This window comes from Sus scrofa, chromosome 5 (assembly GCF_054392235.1).
Source record: "Sus scrofa isolate SSC_HxYL_T2T_F1_AM1 chromosome 5, Sscrofa_HxYL_maternal_Yorkshire_Landrace_v2.0, whole genome shotgun sequence".
Classification (NCBI taxonomy): Eukaryota; Metazoa; Chordata; class Mammalia; order Artiodactyla; family Suidae; genus Sus; species Sus scrofa.
This window is the reverse complement of record NC_139387.1, coordinates 87,485,949-87,502,004: the sequence shown is the minus strand read 5'-3', so window position 1 is coordinate 87,502,004 and position 16,056 is coordinate 87,485,949. Positions and strand designations below refer to the sequence as shown.

General features: G+C 40.7%; 1 protein-coding gene and 1 non-coding gene across 2 annotated transcripts in view; one reads left to right on the top strand and one right to left on the bottom strand.

The window, feature by feature from the left end:
• Positions 1 to 16,056, top strand: part of HCFC2 (host cell factor C2) — a 201,819-nt gene that overhangs the window by 153,931 nt on the left and 31,832 nt on the right. The gene's annotated exons all lie outside the window — the stretch shown is intronic.
• TRNAA-UGC (transfer RNA alanine (anticodon UGC)) lies at positions 14,663 to 14,734 on the bottom strand. The gene has a single exon. It is a non-coding gene; the product is annotated as a tRNA-Ala (tRNA).

Below are 16,056 nucleotides of genomic sequence, written 5' to 3'. Positions count from 1 at the left end.
AATCTTGCTTGTATGACTTTTGTAACTGATTTGTTGGTTAAAATTTACTTGCCCCAAAACTAAGTAATACTTTGACTGTGGTAGGATGTGTTTTTTATTCAGGGTTGCCACATGATGTTTTGGGAACATTAAGTACTCCAATGCCTTTTAAAGCATGGTTAGTATTAAAAAACCCATTTTATAGTATGGTAGAATGAGTCACTAAACATGTAAAGTATATCTTATGAAGCCATACAGGTGAATCATTGAAAACAGATTAGAATCAACAGACTTCAAATACCATTTTAAGTATCTTGCTGTCAACAGAGAGAATCTTGTGGTTACATAAAAACGAACTATAAATTATTCAGAAGAGAAGGCTGATTGAGGAGCAAAGTATCAAAGGTGGGTTTAGAGACTTTATAACCTCTTTTCTTTTTTTTACATTCTCCTCTTGTTTTTCAACTTCTTCCAGGTAAAGAAGTTATTTAAGGCTATATCTGTTCCTTATTTTTTGCTCGAACTTGATCAAGCAGGTAAGATTCTGTTCCGTATGTAAATTATGTCTGCTGACTCTACACTATTTGATATGTTCTGTCTGGCTTATATTTTTCTTCCTTGAGGTCTTCATTATTTAGTAAGCTCTTACCAGACCAGTTGGTTCCTCTTTTGGGCCATTTGGACAGGGCACTCCCCTAGGACTAATCATACTTACCTGTCGTCTTTACTTAGCTTATAGACTTGGTACTACTCTGCGTTTTCGATTATCGAAATCATTCTTTCCATTAGCCTTGAGTCGAGTTACAGGTACAGTATTTGCTAATTTTATAGTAACCTTATTATTTTTGCAAATTTACCTCCTTTCTGGCAAGCCATATCAAATAATATTTTTTTGTGTGTGTGTCTTTTCTAGGGCTGCACCCACAGCATATGGACTTTCCCAGACGAGGGGTCTAATCAGAACTGTAGCTGCTGGCCTACGCCACAGCCACAGCAATGCCAGATCCGAGCCACCTCTGTGACCTACACCACAGCTCCTGGCAACACCAGATCCTCAACCCACTGAGCGAGGCCAGGGATGGAACCCGCAACCTCATGGTTCCTAGTCGGATTTGTTAACCACTGCACCATGAGGGGAACTCCTCAAATAATATTTTAATTAATATAAAATTCAGAAATGGTGGAAAGGACATATAAACACCAGTAACAAAGAGATCCATGAAAGGAGCCATTGGGATATAGTTGCATATGGCTAGAAATCCCAGGGAAAGAAAGGTCGGTCCTTCTTCCTAGGACCATGGTGCTCATGTTTTTTGTTTATGAGGTTAGAAAATCCCAAAGACTCATCAGTCAAACATTACTAAGAATCTGATCAGAGTTCCTATTGTGGCTCAGTGGTAACAAGCCTTACTAGGACCCATGAGGATGGAGGTTCGATCCCCGGTCTCACTAAGTGAGTTAAGGATCCGGCGTTGCCGTGAGCTGTAGTGTAGGTCACAGATGTGGCTCGAATCTGGGCTTGCTGTGGCTATAGTGTAGGCCGGCAGCTCTAGTTCCAGTTTGACTCCTAGCCTGAGAACTTCCATATGCCACTGGTGTGGCCCTAAAAATAAAAATAGCAAAAAAAAAAAAAAAAAAAAAAGGAATCTGATCAAGTGTCCAGCATCATCATTTATATTGCAAAAAGTGGGTCCCTCTAGAGCAGGAAGTATAGGTAACCTTCATGTTTCATAGGCTGGGGAAGCAAAGTACTAGATGTTTATGATTTTATCCCAGCCTCCAAAGGAGAAGATACTTCACTAGAGAGAGACATGGTTATTAGGATGAAAGCTCATTCCTAGGGTCAGGAGAAAGGAGATAGTTGTGGGGCAAGAAACTATTATTTGATGCTTCTAAAGACAGCTTCCCAGAATTCCCATCGTGGCTCAATGGTTAACGAGTCCGACTAGGAACCATGAGGTTTCGGGTTTGATCCCTGGCCTTGCTCAGTTGGTTAAGGATCCGGTGTTGTCCTGAGCTGTGGTGTAGGTCGCAGACATGGCTTGGATCCCACATTGCTGTGGCTGTGGCGTAGGCCGGTGACTGCAGCTCCGATTCGAGCCCTAGCCTGGGAACCTCCATGTGCTGTGGGAGCAGCCCAAGAAAATAGCAGAAAGACAAAAAAAAAAAAAAAAAAGACAGCTTCCCTAACATAGAACCAGATAATGGGTGCCACTGTTTCATAGAGACTCTGCTGGGTTTATGTACGAAGTCACTAATCCTTACAAGAACTCTGCAAGGAAGATATTATCTACATTTAACAGATGAGGAAATTGAGCCCCAGCGAGGTCAGATAACTTCCTAAAAGTAATGTAAATAGTAGAGTAGTAGGTCTGTAATTTGGACACAAGCCTGTCTAATTACAAAGTCTATGTCCTTTTCATAATACCATGTTGTCTGTCCTTCCTAGCATGACCTTTCTGTTCCTGCATCAAGGAAGACTCTTGCCCTTAAACATTCCGTAATATATGAAAGGAAATCTCAATAATTAACACTTCATTTGGGCCAAAGTGGTCTTTTAAAAATAAAAATTTTCCTGGGAAAATTAATTCACTGGCAACTTGGCGTAAATTAGGGAAAAAAAAGGGGGGGGGTAATTAACCAGATAGAGCAAATGAACATCTCCATTAGGAACGGGAAAAGTAAGGGAGGTAACATTGGAAGAAGATGTGCAGGAGGGAGGTACCAAGTGCTTGGGGGAGATGGCATGAGTCGGAAGGCAAGGAGATTGGCAAGGGTGCCAAAATGTGGATGGGAGATCAGTTAAGGCCAGGGTCAACTACTCTGAAATTTTAATTTGGAGACACTAATCAGACAGAAGGCTCTTTTCTTTTGCTGTGAAAGTGGCTATAGATCCCTGCTGGGAGCTCCCATTAACCCCTTGCTAATGTCCTTCCTAAGAAGGACATATGAGTTGGGATAGGTCGAAGCGGTCTACGGTTGAAGAGTGAGCACCTCTTTCTGGATGAGGGAGTGCACGGTCCTCTGTGTCCTCACTTGTTGCTTCATCACATGTGAGAAGCTGTCTTCCTTCTCATGTTCATAGTGGGCAGCTTGCAGGGACATAACAGGATTTATAAAGTAAGTCAAGTCAGTGATTCTCAAAATGTGGTCTGTAGACCCCTGGGAGTGCCTGTGACCTTCAGAGGTCTTCAAGATCAAAACTTTTTTCATAATAATGTTGAGATGTCATTTACTATTTTACTGTTTTGACATTTTCATGGATGGTTGCCAAGCAATGGTGGGTAAAACTGCTAGTAACTTATCATGAATCAAACTTGGGGCACCAAACCAAACTAGTTTATATTATAATTATCACCACCATACACACGTAGCAAAAGAAAATGTCAGTTTTACAAGTCGTAAAAATTATTAACATTATTAAATTTCAACTCTTTGAGTACATATCTTGTTAATATTCTGTGTGATGGGGAAAGTATGCATAAAGTATTTTGCTGCATGAAGTATGATGGTTATCTCAAGGAAAAGCACTTGTGCAATTAATGGCCTGAGCTGTAAACCTAACTAGCTCCTTTTTTCATGGAACACCATATATACTTGAAAGATAACTGATAGTCAAAGTATGGTTATTCAAACTTTGGTAGCTGGCAGACATTTCCCTCTAAATGAACAAAATGAGTCTGTCACTTCAAGGAAAACAAATGTCAGTGTTTGTTGCTAATGATGAAATTTGAGCTTCGCATGGAAATTAGAATCTGGGAAGTTGTATCTGCCATGTGAGCTCAATAGCTTTTTAATACTTAAAGACTTTTCTGAGAAGGTTGATGGTACCGTTTATGAATATGATGAAAAAATAAAAATGTTCTTTGTCAAAATATGTCAACATTTGGAAGACATGCATAACTTAGTGAATGAATATTTTCTTAATGATCAGTGTAGGATCTCACAAAGTCATTCAAAGTATAAGACAGACCAATGGGTTTTAGTGTGAGAGAGTACAAAACCTCATCTGCATAGCCTCAGATGCCACATTGCATCTAACCTTTAATCAACCACCCCTTGTTGAGCTTTGTGTAGTATCAGGAGAGAATATCCACAATTATCTGAAAAATCTATTAAATATTTCTTTTTCCAACTATTTGTCTTTGTGAGACTGGGTTTTCTTCATATACTTCTACCAAAGCAACATATATCATAATATATTGAATACAGAAGCAGACATGAGAATCATCTTCTTTAAACCAGACACACAAAAAATAGCAAAAATGCTAAGCAATGCCACCTTCTCATTATATTTTTTTTGTTTAGCAAAATATAAAGTATGTTATGTTAATATATAATAGGTTTATTATTGTTCATTTTATGAGAACTAATATTTTTAAATGTCTGTTTTAATTTCTAATACAGTCAATATTGATAGCTGTAACCCTTATAAACGAAAGTTATTTGGGGTCCTCAACAATTACTTAAGAATGTAAAGGACTAGTGACAGCAAAGTTTAACAGCGTGTGTTCTCAGGCAAGGAGCAAGTGTGAGTGTTAGTGCAAGCACTCTGGACTCCGTGAGACTTACCTGCCCCCAGTGTAGGAGAAACACAGTCCAACACGTACAGGGCCTCAGGATCAGCCACACGAAAGACACAGATGATCTCATCCATGTCTTCAAGGAGCTTGTAATTATGGAGCTGGAATTGACCACGTGATCTCTAAGTGATCAGCTTCTTTGTTTCTCCTTGGCTCCATGAACCCTCCATAGGCTTGCTTTTCACTCTGGTCTTGGCTCCCTAACCTCTCCAGTGCCTGGATCAGGGTAGACTCACAGAGAGCCAGAGGGTCAATTCATGGTCAAGGGTGTTTGGTATAGAATCAGGTGGGTGCCTTTATCCATCCATCATATTTAGTGAGTGCTTGCCATGCTAGGCTCTGTACTAAGCACAGGAAATACAGTAGGGAACCAAGCAGGTGTGCTGCCTGCTCTTACGAGTTCACTTATTTTTATTTTGCCCAGAAGACCCCCTTTATCTTCCTTTAGAGCGGAGGGCCTGTGGCAGCCAGTGTCGTGTACCATTGCAGTGCAGTGTGACTGGGTTGGTACTGGAGTGAGTTTGTGTTTGCAGTGGTATCAGCTCTCAGGGAAAATCGGGAAGGGAAGCTGTCTACAGGGAACCTCCCCTGCCACCCTGACATTTTCTTCTTCCTTCTTTGGGCTGTATTTTTGGCCCGTCTATATGAATTAAGGTTATTATTTGAGAACAACTGTCAAGATGAACTCAGACCTATGGAGATTGGTATTGGAGAGAAGCACTCAGCATCGGAAGGCATAGCATTAGTATCTGTGTGTGGGCAGTAGTAATGGTCACAGATACTCGCCTCCTTGTGCCAGAGGCTTATGCGTGCGCTCCTGTTTAATCTTCAAAATACCATCAGCGAGGTAAGTAGTGATATTACCTTCAGACAATGAGGAAGCAAAGCATAGAGAAGTGTTGATAGAGAGGGTGAACACACTGGTAATTCCTGGGCCCACCCGTCTGCTTCCTCTGACTCCCTCCTCAGGACCTTTGGTGACTTGCCCTAGCTGGCTGGTGCATGACGTCATGTTCGTGGTACTGATGCTATGGTAGGTGTTCCCGATGTGAGGGTGGCTGTTGTAACCGGAGGTTGTGCAACCGGCCACCATGACAGCTATACCTTAACTCTCCTTGTGGATAAGCTGCCACTCACAGGGCTGGTGGATATATGAAGCCCTGTATCTTGATCTTACATGTCTGGGCCCAGTGGTTTTGGTCTGAGTTACAGCCAACTTCAAGGTAATTGTCTTAATTTGGTTTGGCAGCTGCTGCCATTCTTCAGCTGTCAATGTGGAAAGCAGACGTAAGGTTTGAGAAGCATTGTGTGACAGTTTGCCAAAAGCATGGGTCTGGATGTCATATGTTACTAGCTCAGGGGTTCAGAAGTGTTCATTCTTGTCTGCTGGCTGCTTTTCGAAAGCATGGCATTAATGCCTTCAGCAAGAGGAAGAGGAACTAACATTTGAGTTATACTGAGGAACTAATACTCATTTTTTATGCCAGTGTTTGACCCCTCTCTCACTTAATCCTCACAATAACCTTATGAGGTTGCTGGATTTAATTCTGTTTTGCAAGTGAGGAAGCAGATGCTCTGCATTTTAGTAGCTTGCTCAGTGTTAGTGCGTCAAGCCCAGACCTGTCTGGTTCCCCAGTTGCCTCTTCAGGGATTGCTTGCTTTAAATTAATAAAAACCTCTTATAGACAGATACCCAGACTCGTGCAGATCTCACCACTTTGGTACTCATGCTTATTCGTCCAACAGATGTGTTTTGGGCACCTGTTTACGTGCTGAGCACTGGCAGGAGAGAAAAAGATGAATAAGACAGTCTTGTCTTTAAGGTCGTTTTACTCATCGGTTATCTGTTTCTCTTCTAAAGGCTGTGGGATCACAGAGTAGTTGTGATAGAATGTTTGGTAGGTGTTTTCCTGGTGGAGAAAAGTAGTAAAGGAGGAATTCATGGCTGCAAACAAAAACAAGTTAGAAGACACCATGGCTTGTTCATTTAGAGTGAATGTAGTAAGGAGGGCCTGACAGAGAGAATGATGAGATAAAATTGGAAAATCAAAGAGACTTTATCCAATAGGAAGTGGGGATTCCTGAGAAGGTGTTCTGTTTATTTTATGAATGAGGCTTAAAATATTCCTTAAGCACTTTGGTTTTGTCTGCAGAAATGTTCGTTATAGAAAATTTAGAGCCTGCTACATAATAAAATACAAAAATCGCATATAGTTATATCCAGAGATAACCACTATTGATATTTTTTGTGTGTCTTTTATGTATCCTGTGTTCTGTTTTGTTATTTAAAATATTTTGCATGTTATTACACGTTCTTAATAGTTTTCTCAGTTTTTATAAAATAATTCATATAATATTTTTATCTAACCATTCCACTATGGTTGTACAAATAATCTATTGCCAGGTTTTTTTTTTGTTTTTTGGTTTTTTTTTGCTATTATGATAGAGTAGGTTAGAAATATTTTTCTTTGGGCGTAAAGTTTTTGCTGTATTTAGAATTATTAGGATAGATTACTGAATAAATTTCTAGGTTAGAGTATGAACATTTCTAAAGTTCTAGAGCCTTTGAAATGATGTGTACCAATTGATAACTTTGCAGGTTCAATGAGTTTTCCTTGAACTTACAGATTCTTAAGAAATAATAATAGATTAAAAAATAGTTTAGCAATTTAAGAGGTAAAAATATATTTTTGCTTCTGTTTGTATTTCTTTGATGACTAATGCAGCCATTTTTTTCATATGTTGTATTATGTTATCTGAATTTTATTTCATTGCCTAAATTGCCTGTCCATGTGCCTTATATGGCAGCTTCTATGAGTCACTGCTATAAGCACTTTAAATGTTAACTAATTTAGTCATACAGTTCTGCAAGATAGATATTACTATTATCTCTAGATATTACTATTATCTCCATTGCACAGTAAAGGAAATAAAGCCACAAAGGTTTTTTTTTTTTTTGGTCTTTTTGCCATTTCTTGGGCCGCTCCTGCGGCATATGGAGGTTCCCAGGCTAGGGGTCTAATTGGAGCTGTAGCTACCGGCCTATGCCAGAGCCACAGCAACACAGGATCCGAGTTGCGTCTGCAACCTACACCACAGCTCACGGCAACGCCAGATCCTTAACCCACTGAGCAAGGGCAGGAACCAAACCCGCAACCTCATGGTTCCTAGTCGGATTCGTTAACCACTGCGCCACAACGGGAACTCCAAGCCACAAAGATTTTAAAGAACTTGCTCCAGGTCATACAGTTAGTAAATAACAGAGCTGGAACTTGAAGCTAGGAAATGGGGTCTGAAAGGCCAGGCTCTTAAGGCTAAACTGTTCTCTGATCTAACCTGTGCTTATGACTTGATTGGCCATAGTGCTCCCCACTAACTTCTATTACACCCACACACTCGTACACGCACCCCTCACACACTAGGCCAGTCTTTACATTTGTATTAGGGCTATTTACTGAAATAACCATTGCATTGTTTGGATCCCTTATTTATGCTTTGCTGTTATATAAATGGGTCAAGAGGATGGAGATCAATGGTTACACAGAATTCATGTTGCAATCCATACATATATACTTCTATTCAAGTAAATTTCTGTTTTGGAGTGAACGTAAGGCAGGTAGGGAAGCTGATTATCCATTTAAGAAAACAATGTATGAATTTTGTAAAAGGAGTTCTTTTAAATAGGAAGTAGAAAATATACCTCTGTGTTACGTAGACCTGGGTTTTCAATCCATGCCAGGTGGAGTAGTGTTACTTTACTGTTCAGTTGCTAGGATTTTTTTTTTCTTTCTTTTTTTTTTTTTTTTTTGGTTTCTTTAGGGCCATACTCGCAGCATATGGAGGTTCCCAGGCTAGGGGTCGAATCAGAGTTGTAGCTGCTGGCCTACACCACAGCCACAGCAACACCAGATAGATATGTATGACCTATATCATGGCTCATGGCAATGCCAGATCCTTAACCCAGTGAGTGAGGCCAGAGATCGAACCTGAAACCTCATGGTTCCTAGTCAGATTCATTTCCGCTGTGCCACGACAGGAACTCAGAATTGTTAGGATTAAATAAGATGTTTGTAATGCATGTAACATAATGTTTAATTAATGTACTTTTTGCAATGTACTGAGATATGAAAAAGACAGATTATGGTTTTCATAAGACAAGAGGATTCTCTTTTTAATTGCTAGATATACTAGCTTCTAGTAAATTATTGATTCTTTCAACAAATATAGGAGGGCCTGCTCTTATACGTAAAGGATCTAAATTCTGTCTTTCAGGAATTCTATCTATTTTGGGCCCTTAGTCATAGTCACCACAGGCAGAGGATTCTTTGCTCCTGTGAGCCTCTGTTTCCTCATCTATAAAGTGAGAATCTAGTAAAGATTTATGTAAAATGCCTAGTACTGTTCCTGACATATAGTCAGTGCTTTGTAGTAGCTACTAACTCGTGTACTATTATGCAGCCATTAAAAATGATTCACATAGTTTCTACTAGCATGGAGAAATTTTATATTCTATAATGTTTAATGAAAAAAGTGTAGCATTTAAAATAATTTTTATAGAATAATCACATCTTGCTTTAAAAATATAGGAAAAGGACTGGAAAGAAATGCATAAAATATGAATAATCCTCCAAATATTTGTGCACCTATCTTGCCACACAGTAGGTACTGAGGAAATACAAGTGAATAAGATCTAGGTCTTCCTTGGAGAAAAGTTTTAGTAGTGGAGTCAGATGATCACAACCCGGTGTCAACTGAAGCAGCGGGAGAAGTCAGGCAAGCTGCTTTGATTTCTGTCATGAAGAGAGAGGGTGGTGCTCTCAGTGAGAGAGGAGACAGGGTATAGACCAGGGAAGATGATGGATTTGGTTTAGACATGTTGTGATTGTCCAGTGTGGATCTGTAAGCTAGTGGGCGTACAGGTCTGGATGAGCGGGAGATACAGATTTGGAAAGGTTTAATCTGCAAGTAAGGTTTGAAGTTGGGAATGAATATAGAACACTCAGGGAAAGTCTGAAGAGTGAAACAGGAGTTAGATCTTGATTGCATCCAGATGGTGAAAGTTTGAATAACTTTTTTTCTTACATTGCTTTATTTATTTATTTATTTCATACTTAATGGATTTTATTACGTTTTTAGGTGTACAACAATCATCACAACCAGATTTTACAGCATGTCCATCCCAAACCCTCAGTGCATTCCCCCCCCCAACCCTGCTTTATTTATTTATTTTTAAATTCCCATAATGTAAAGTAAGTATTTTGGTTAGGATTAGGTTTGGCCACATGTGAAAGCAAGCCCAAAATAGCAAGCTTGTTTGTCTTTCACCTGAAAGAAGTCTAGATAGAGGTAGTCTGTCCAGGGTGTATATGACACAGTACTGTTTGGGGGCCAGTGTAGAGTCCTCCTATTTTCAGGTGCCACCGTCCTTAGCATTTGCTTTTGTCTTATGTCCCAGCTCTAGCCATCAGTTGGAAGAAGAGCTAAGGACAGCATGTCCTTTCCATTTAAGATTTTTCTAAATGTTGTACACGGCAGTTTGCTTACATCCTATTGATCAGAATTTAGTCACTTAGCTATATATATGCTGAAAGGAGATGGGGAAATTAAGCCATTCTTTTGAAAAGCTAAAAGGCAAGACTCCAGGAATTCCCTGGTGGCTCAGTGGGTTAAGGACCCAACATTGTCACTGCTGTGGCATGGGTTCAATCCTTTGCCCAGGAACTTCCCCATGCTGTGAGTGCAGCCAAAAAAAAAAAAAAAAAAAGAAAAAGTCAAGAGTCCAGTTAGTGATATTAAGGAGGACATCTTGACTTTACCTGTTGAACAGCTGAGGTTGGTTTCTTTGAAAGGATTGGTACAATAATTTCCATGTAAACTATATATTTGTCATCTATTTTGATCATAAAGATAGGGGCACCATACTAAGGTCATATAATGGTAGTAAGCTGGAAAATATTTTGTCTTCTTAGGAAAGCCAATGACTGAACATTGAACTAGAGGCCTAGTAAACTCACTTAATGATTAACATTGAACGTTATCAAGGAGGTAGCCCAGCCTCCTTTATTGAAATATAACCACAAAAGAGTTCCTGAGGTTATTGAAGGATTAAATGAGCACTGTAAATCTGTAGATAAATGAGTTTAGAAACATTTTGGTGGAGAACTAGCATATTTTCATCTGTCTTTAGAGTGGAAAAGTTGGTCTTAATACATCAGAGGTTATAAATGAGACATGGTTTCACTCTTAGTTCACTTCAGGTCCTGAAGTATTAGTTGCCAATCAGGAAGATTCAGGGCTACCTCATGGGTGACCACAGCCCTCCACCAGTGACTTGTAGTCATCAACTGTCTTGGGATTCTGGAATTTGGGCTCTTGGAGAATTTAGAGGGGGATGTTCCTCTTAATGTCAATTACCTAATAGGGGTTAAGAAAATAGAAGTTAATAATGATAATAAACTTTATGACACGTCTTTCATCTGTGGGATGTGAAAGCTGTTTATGACTCTTAATATTCACACCGCTTCTTGGCTCTTGGTGAGGGTGGCTGATCTCCAGTCTTATGAGACATCTGAGGTTTGACTAGGTAGAGCCTGTACCTCCCGAGGTTCTGATGGCCAGTGGTTTTCCAGATTAAAAATGTTTTCTTTCCTTTGCAGTTGAAATGGGGCACTGAGAGACCTAAAACAAATGGAGTGTGGGAGGGAAATGTTTCTGTGTGTTCCAGTGTTTGTACATTATGTATGTATATACACGTAATATAAAATGCATGTACTAATTTTTCTCCCAAGTTTCTCCATGTCTTTTAGCAAGTTGTTTGAGAAAATTACATTTTTATTCTTCCAGGAAAAGAATAAGCTCTAAGCAATGAGAATGGATGACTGTGGAAAGTGGCAGGCTTAGCAAAGACTGCTAATTAAAAGAAAAATGGGAGTTCCCATTGTGGCTCAGCAGGTTAAGAACCCAACACAGTGTCTGTGAAGCTGAGGATTCAATCCCTGGCCTCGCTTATCTGGCATTGCTACAAGCTGCAGTGTAGGTCGCAGATGTGGCTCAGATCTGGTGTAGGCCTCACTTGCAGCTCTGATTTGACCCCTAGCCTGGAAATTTCCATACGCTGCAAATGTAGCCATAAAAAGGAAAAAAAAAAAAGAAAAATGAATAGGACACCCCCTTGAATTAAGTTTTGAACAGTGTCTAATTCAACACATTTTTAACAGTTACTGCGAATAACTAACTGTCAAAGGGAAAAACACAAACTAAACCACACTGAGGTCTTCCTAGATTTATACCAGGCTTAAGGACATAACGATGATAATAACTCAAATACTGAATTCCTACCACATTCTGAGCCCTTTACATCTACTTACTCATTTCATTTCCACAACCGCCGCATAAAGTGCAGGTACTATATTTATTGCCATTTAAAGATAGGTAAGTTGAGGAGTTCCCGTCGTGGCGCAGTGGTTAACTAATCCGACTAGGAACCATGAGGTTGCGGGTTCAATCCCTGGCCTTGCTCAGTGGGTTAATGATCCGGTGTTGCCACGAGCTGTAGTGTAGGTCGCAGACACGGCTCAGATCCTGCGTTGCTGTGGCTCTGGCGTAGGCCGGTGGCTACAGCTCTGCAGGCCCCTAGCCTGGGAATCTCCGTATGCCTATGCCGCAGAGCGGCCCTAGAAAATACAAAAAGACCAAAAAAAATAAAATAAAAGTCAAAAATAAATCAAGATAGGTAAGTTGAGGCACAGAAAGATAACAGAACTTGCCTAAGGGCATGCGCTTGTCAGCAGAAATGCCAGATGCCAGGTTATGTGACCCCTAGCCTGGAAATTTCAGACATCAGAGGTGTCTCCCATGATTATTAGTCCATACTGCTGGTCAGTAGAGAGCTAGAGGAGGCAGCTCAACCACTCACAAAAGGGGGCAACTGGGCATATCTGACGGAGAAGGGATTTAATATTAGATATCCTGGATACAAGATAAGGAGAAGATGCTTAAGGGCTGTGGGGGCCCCCCCAGGACCACTTGGTCATGGGGCTCTGGTAAAGGTGAGCTTTAGCAGACGTAGAACAAGCCCTCCCCTTCCAAGGCTGCAGTGAGGTCTGCGTGCAGAGAGCTGCTGTCCAGAGGAGATGGAGGAGGCAAAGTAGTTTCTACCTGATGACCGTGAGCTTTAAGGTGCTGTGCTGAGCTGGCAATTACCAGCTTGAGAGAGCCATGGTTAAACATTCAGGAATTTTGCAAGCAGGTTGGTAGCTTGAAATCAGCCAAAGTGGGAATATTTATACCACAGAATTTGGCAAATGCTACAAATTAGGGCTTCCCCCTCCAACCACCCAAACCTGGTTTCCCCGGACACTTGACTCTCTTCTCCACCTCACTAACAGTGGAAAGCCTGATTGATGTCCTGCCCATTGAATTCGAACCTCGAGAGAGTGCCTGACTGCTATGGGAAAGGCACTGGGCAGGTACTGGGGACACAAAAACCAGCCCTTCCAGTGAAAAAGACTTTGGTGGAGAGAGGTGTGTGAGGGCATAAAGCTTCGGCCACTCACTTGACCCTGGTTTACTCATCTGCAAACAGAGATGATAATATATATCCCAAAGGGTTATTAAGATGACTCATGAGAACATGTGAAGCTCCTGGTGCAGAGGTGCTTAATAAGTGACCAGTCTAAGAGTGGCAGATATGTAAACAGACAGCTTTAATGTAGTTTGCGCTAAGAAATCAAGGAGTGACAAATTCTATGTCTGATCAGAGGAGACTTCACCGAGATCATGGTGCCCCAAGCAGGACTTCACATTTTCCAGGTGGATGATTTATGGGTGAATTCTGACCTGGTTCTTGTTAGAAAATGAATGCTTTTTTTTTCCTTTTTGTCCCTAGAGCATGTTGTTTTTACTTCATTTTAGCCCATTCCTCTCTGTGCGCTATCGAATTATAAGATAAACCACAGATTTGGAGATTTATAGCCCAGCTAGGCACACCTAGATTTACAGCCCAGCTCCAGCACACCTGCTTTGTGAACTTTGGCAAGATTCTTAATTTCCTGGAATTTCTGCCTCAAGTTTTATGATATGGGGGTAATACTTGGATGATTCTGAGCATTAACTGAGAATGTAGGGGAAAGAGCCATACATCTAGCTACCTTGGGAACGCCAAACTGAATCCAGCATATATTTAGAGTTTCATCTCCCCTTATGTCTCTGCATTGCATACAAACACACCATTTCTTTCCTACTCCTGTGTCTTTGTACTTATCGCTCCCTCTGCCTAGAAAAATTCTGTTCAAGTGGTAGAACAGCATTGCGGTGAGAGCCAAGGACTGGGTGTCTGTCTCAGCTCTGCCGTTACTAGCTAGGTGACCATGGGCATAATTATCCTCTCTATACCTCCTCTTTTTCAGCTATCCGTAAGGTGGAGAAAATAATGGTCTCACTCACTGGATTGTTGTGAGGATTATATTAGTCATATAAAGATTCCGGTTTATGCCTGGCACATAGTAAGCACTGCAAAATTCTTAGGTATTACCCCCCCCCCATTACTACTACCTTTATTCTTTCTCCAGATATGGTTCAAATATCAGCTGCTTTGTGAAGCCTTCCCCAGTTTTCCCACCCTATTATTGCTTCCCCTGTGAGAAATTGATGTGCCACCACATGTTCCAGGCACACTCCTAGCCATATTGTGGATGCTGTTTTATTCACCTCACCCCATATGTTCTCATTTATTATCCCAGCTACCCTCTGGGGTTGATCAAATTCTCAAAGGTCAAATTCACCTTTATAGGATGATTGAGAATCTCTGACAGTTACTATGTAAAGATTTTTTTTCCTTTCCTCTTGGAAAAAAGGTAGATGCCACGAATTAACTAGTACTAGTTGTACAGATTGTACAAATATTTATTGAACAGTTACTAAGTGTGATCACTGTATTATGAGCTGGGAAGACTGTGGTGAATATAAATAACCCTGGTCCCTGCCCACATGCAGCCATTTACATTTAAATTAATTAAACATAAGTGAATTTAGAAACTCAGGTCTGCACTTGCACAAGCTATTTTTTTTTTTTTCCAAGGATTAAACAAGCAAAAGTCAAGTGGAGATGCTGGGGATTGAACCCAGGACCTCATACATGCAAAGCATGTGCTCTACCACTGAGCTACATCCCCAGATACCTTAGCTTGCTTTTATTTGTCCAATAACTGCATGTGGTTAGTGGCTATCGGATTGGACAATGCTGATATAGAAGATTTCCATCATCACAGAAAAGTTCTATTGAATTATGCTGTTCTAGAGGTAGAGGTTGACATTGATCAAACAACCATAAAGAAAAATGTAACTGCAATTGTGGTAAGTACTCATTAGAAGGAATACATGGTAACAGAAGCATTTCATAGGGGGATTTTGCATATGTGACCAAGACATGTTTGAACCAAGATCTGATAAGTAACTGGGAGTTAACAAAGCCTGTGGTTAGATAATTCAAGAAGTTGAAAAAAGGTTAATAACTGAGGGATAGAGATGAAGAGGAGCTTTGGACCAGATAAAGAAGTAGAAGGACCACCGAGGACCTTGTAGAAAGAGGCTAAGAAAGCCAAGGGCTAGTAACTTGACTCTCTAATTGGTGATAGGACCTGGATTGGACCTAAGTCTATGCTGCGTGGTAGATATATATTCAAAAGACTTTGCCTCTGTAATGACTTCCTCTGGCTCCTTTCGTCTTTGGAAACCACCAAATTTCCATCTACTGGATTATATCTTCAGCATAAAAACATGCTATAATAATTTCCTTCTTAGATAAAACCAAACCAAACCAAAAAGGTTTCCTTGACCCTACGTCCCTCTTCAGCCACTTACCCATTTTTTGTGTGTATAGCAAAACTCCTTGAAAGAGTTGGCTATACTTACTACCTCCGTGTCCTTTTTTTTCCTGTTTCTTATGAACCCTCCTCTACTTAGGTTTGCTACCTCCGCCGCCCTATTATTTTTAATAAAATCAGCAATGACTTCCATGACTCAGTTCTAATCATGCAGGATTTCTCAGCAGCTCCTGATAAAGCTGATCTGCCTTCTTTTCAGAGCCTGTCTTTCCTTGGCTTCTGAGATACCATAGTCTCTTGGTTTTCCCCCTACTGCCCTCCAGCTCCTTCTCAGCCTTCTTTGCTTTCCTGGACTCTTCTGCTTTGCACTTTGCAGGGGCTCAGTCCTGGGTCATCTTCATTTCTCTAAATGTATTCACTTATTAGGTCATTTCATCTAGTACTGAGATGTGATGGCTAATTTTATGAGTGCCCAGTTGTTTGGTCAGACACCAGTCTAGATGTTGCTGTGAAGGTGTTTTTTTGATGTGGTTAACATTGAAATCAAGAGACTCCTCCTTCCTTCCTTCCTTCCTTCCTTCCTTCCCCGCCCCATGGCCTATGGAGCTCCCAGGCCAGGGATCAGATCTGCCAGATCCTTAACCCACTGTGCCTGGTGGGGTTCAAAACTG